The sequence below is a fragment of the Cherax quadricarinatus genome, chromosome 18 (genome assembly GCF_038502225.1).
Source record: "Cherax quadricarinatus isolate ZL_2023a chromosome 18, ASM3850222v1, whole genome shotgun sequence".
Lineage (NCBI taxonomy): Eukaryota > Metazoa > Arthropoda > Malacostraca > Decapoda > Parastacidae > Cherax > Cherax quadricarinatus.
Window position 1 is genome coordinate 2,751,007 of NC_091309.1, and position 5,000 is coordinate 2,756,006.

At 47.0% G+C, this 5,000-nt stretch overlaps 1 protein-coding gene across 7 annotated transcripts in view; it reads right to left on the reverse strand.

Annotated features, from left to right (window-relative positions):
* Nucleotides 1-5,000, reverse strand: part of shep (alan shepard) — a 442,703-nt gene that overhangs the window by 191,707 nt on the left and 245,996 nt on the right. The window lies entirely within an intron of this gene.

Below are 5,000 nucleotides of genomic sequence, written 5' to 3' on the forward strand. Positions count from 1 at the left end.
ACTCAAGATTGTTCTCTCAGGCAGGGAGAACACACACTCCAGGGTCACTCAAGATTGTTCTCTCAGGCAGGGAGAACACACACTCCAGGGTCACTCAAGATTGTTCTCTCACGCAGGGAGAACACACACTCCAGGGTCACTCAAGATTGTTCTCTCAGGCAGGGAGAACACACACTCCAGGGTCACTCAAGATTGTTCTCTCAAGCAGGGAGAACACACACTCCAGGGTCACTCAAGATTGTTCTCTCAGGCAGGGAGAACACACACTCCAGGGTCACTCAAGATTGTTCTCTCAGGCAGGGAGAACACACACTCCAGGGTCACTCAAGATTGTTCTCTCACGCAGGGAGAACACACTCCAGGGTCACTCAAGATTGTTCTCTCAGGCAGGGAGAACACACTCCAGGGTCACTCAAGATTGTTCTCTCAGGCAGGGAGAACACACTCCAGGGTCACTCAAGATTGTTCTCTCAGGCAGGGAGAACACACTCCAGGGTCACTCAAGATTGTTCTCTCAGGCAGGGAGAACACACTCCAGGGTCACTCAAGATTCTCTCAGGCAGGGAGAACACACACTCCAGGGTCACTCAAGATTGTTCTCTCAGGCAGGGAGAACACACACTCCAGGGCCACTCAAGATTGTTCTCTCAGGCAGGGAGAACACACTCCAGGGTCACTCAAGATTGTTCTCTCAAGCAGGGAGAACACACTCCAGGGTCACTCAAGATTGTTCTCTCAAGCAGGGAGAACACACACTCCAGGGTCACTCAAGATTGTTCTCTCAAGCAGGGAGAACACACTCCAGGGCCACTCAAGATTGTTCTCTCAAGCAGGGAGAACACACTCCAGGGTCACTCAAGATTGTTCTCTCAAGCAGGGAGAACACACTCCAGGGTCACTCAAGATTGTTCTCTCAGGCAGGGAGAACACACTCCAGGGTCACTCAAGATTGTTCTCTCAGGCAGGGAGAACACACTCCAGGGTCACTCAAGATTGTTCTCTCAAGCAGGGAGAACACACTCCAGGGTCACTCAAGATTGTTCTCTCAAGCAGGGAGAACACACACTCCAGGGTCACTCAAGATTGTTCTCTCAAGCAGGGAGAACACACTCCAGGGTCACTCAAGATTGTTCTCTCAAGCAGGGAGAACACACTCCAGGGTCACTCAAGATTGTTCTCTCAAGCAGGGAGAACACACACTCCAGGGTCACTCAAGATTGTTCTCTCAAGCAGGGAGAACACACTCCAGGGTCACTCAAGATTGTTCTCTCAAGCAGGGAGAACACACTCCAGGGTCACTCAAGATTGTTCTCTCAAGCAGGGAGAACACACTCCAGGGTCACTAATATAATATCCACATTAGCATAACTTACTACAATGAGAGATACTGGAGAAAGTGTGAAACAAAAATCAAGTTACTGAAGGGAGAGGAAGTGCAGAAGTGTGCAGAGTAAACTCAGTGATAAACAAGGGGAAATTCCAGGCAGAACACAATGCTAACATGTGTGGTCCAAGACTCTTCAACCTGCCACTAACTCATTTATGTTAAAACAAGAGAAAAAGCTTTTCCAGAGAAAATCAGACAGGTGTTTACACAAGACAAACACCTCCTACACAAGGTGTTTACAGAAGACAAACACCTACACGAGGTGTTTGCAGAAGACAAACACCTCCTACAACGAGGTGTTTACACAAGACAAACACCTCCTATACGAGATGTTTACAGAAGGCAAACACCTCCTACACGAGGTGTTTACAAGACAAACACCTCCTACACGAGGTGTTTACAAGACACCTCCTACACGAGGTGTTTACAAGACACCTCCTACACGAGGTGTTTACAAGACACCTCCTACACGAGGTGTTTACAAGACACCTCCTACACGAGGTGTTTACAAGACACCTCCTACACGAGGTGTTAACACAAGACAAACACCTCCTACACGAGGTGTTTACACAAGACAAACACCTCCTACACGAGGTGTTTACACAAGACAAACACCTGCAGGAACTACACGAGGTGTTTACACAAGACAAACACCTGCAGGAACTACACGAGGTGTTTACACAAGACAAACACCTGCAGGAACTACACGAGGTGCTTTATCAGTCAGGACATGACTGAATGTAACACAGTCATGACTGCATGTAACACTGTCATGACTGCATGTAACACTCTCTACTGCATGAAACACTGTCATGACTGCATGTAACACTCTCTACTGCATGAAACACTGTCATGACTGAATGTAACACTCTCTACTGCATGAAACACTGTCATGACTGAATGTAACACTCTCTACTGCATGAAACACTGTCATGACTGAATGTAACACTCTCTACTGCATGAAACACTGTCATGACTGCATGTAACACTCTCATGATTGCATGTAACATTGTCATGATTGCATGTAACACTGTCTCGACTGCATGTAACACTGTCATGACTGCATGTAACACTGTCTCGACTGCATATAATACTGTCTTGACTGCATGTAACACTGTCTCGACTGCATATAATACTGTCTTGACTGCATGTAACACTGTCATGACTGCATGTAACACTGTCTCGACTGCATGTAACACTGTCTCGACTGCATGTAACACTGTCTCGACTGCATGTAACACTGTCTCGACTGCATATAATACTGTCTTGACTGCATGTAACACTGTCATGACTGCATGTAACACTGTCTCGACTGCATGTAACACTGTCTCGACTGCATATAATACTGTCTTGACTGCATGTAACACTGTCATGACTGCATGTAACACTGTCTCGACTGCATGTAACACTGTCATGACTGCATGTAACACTGTCTCGACTGCATGTAACACTGTCATGACTGCATGTAACACTGTCTCGACTGCATATAATACTGTCTTGACTGCATGTAACATTGTCATGACTGCATGTAACACTGTCTCGACTGCATGTAACACTGTCATGACTGCATGTAACACTGTCTCGACTGCATATAATACTGTCTTGACTGCATGTAACATTGTCATGACTGCATGTAACACTGTCATGACTGCATGTAACACTGTCTCGACTGCATGTAACACTGTCATGACTGCATGTAACACTGTCATGACTGCATGTAACACTGTCATGACTGCATGTAACATTGTCATGATTGCATGTAACACTGTCATGACTGCATGTAACACTGTCTCGACTGCATGTAACACTGTCATGACTGCATGTAACACTGTCATGACTGAATGTAACACTGTCTCGACTGCATATAATACTGTCTTGACTGCATGTAACACTGTCATGACTGCATAAAATACTGTCTTGACTGCATGTAACACTGTCTCGACTGCATCTAACACTGTCATGACTGAATCTAACACTGTCCTGACTGCATCTAACACTGTCATGACTGCATCTAACACTGTCATGACTGCATCTAACACTGTCATGACTGCATCTAACACTGTCCTGACTGCATCTAACACTGTCCTGACTGCATCTAACACTGTCATGACTGCATCTTACACTGTCATGGCTGCATCTAACACTGTCCTGACTGCATCTAACACTGTCCTGACTGCATCTAACAGTCCTGACTGCATCTAACACTGTCCTGACTGCATCTAACACTGTCATGACTGCATCTAACACTGACATGGCTGCATCTAACACTGTCCTGACTGCATCTAACACTGTCATGGCTGCATCTAACACTGTCATGACTGCATCTAACACTGTCCTGACTGCATCTAATACTGTCATGACTGCATCTAACACTGTCATGACTGCATCTAACACTGTCATGACTGCATCTAACACTGTCCTGACTGCATCTAACACTGTCCTGACTGCATCTAACACTGTCATGACTGCATCTAACACTGTCATGACTGCATCTAACTGTCATGACTGCATCTAACACTGTCCTGACTGCATCTAACACTGTCATGACTGCATCTAACACTGTCATGACTGCATCTAACACTGTCCTGACTGCATCTAACACTGTCCTGACTGCATCTAACACTGTCATGACTGCATCTAACACTGTCCTGACTGCATCTAACACTGTCATGACTGCATCTAACACTGTCATGACTGCATCTAACACTGTCATGACTGCATCTAACACTGTCATGACTGCATATAACACTGTCCTGACTGCATCTAACACTGTCATGACTGCATCTAACAATCAAGGAAGTCTGACCTCTTCAAGCTGGTCACAAGTAAGGGCAGGTCACAAGTAAGGGCTGGTCATAGGTAAAGACTGGTCACACTAGAAAAATACTGGTGGCCACACTAGTGGGTGACCATACTAGGAGGGGACCACACTAGGAAGGGACCACACTAGGAAGGGACCACACTAGAAGAGGGACCACACTAGAAGAGGGACCACACTAGAATAGGGACCACACTAGAATAGGGACCACACTAAGAGAGGGACCACACTAGACGGGGGACCTTATAGAATTGGCACCACAATAGACGGGGGACCTTATAGAATTGGCACCACAATAGACGGGGGACCTTATAGAATTGGCACCACACTATAAGGGGGACCTTTTAGAATTGGCACCACACTAGACGGGGAACCTTATAGAATTGGCACTACACTAGAAAGGGGAGCACACTATGTGGGGGACCTCACTATAAGGGGACCTCGAAAGAAGGGGGGGGCCTTGAAAGAAGGGGACCTCGAAAGAAGGGGGACCACACTAGAAGGGGACCTCGAAATAAGGGGGACCTCACTAGAAGGGGACCTCGAAAGAAGGGGAACCTCACTAGAAGGGGACCTCGGAAGAAGGAGGACCTCACTAGAAGGGGACCTCGAAAGGAGAGGGACCTCACTATAAGGGGACCTCGAAAGAAGGGGGACCACACTAGAAGGGGGACCTTGAAAGAAGGGGACCTCGAAAGAAGGGGGACCACACTAGAAGGGGACCTCGAAAGAAGGGGGACCTCACTAGAAGGGGACCTCGAAAGAAGGGGGACCACACTAGAAGGGGGCCTCGAA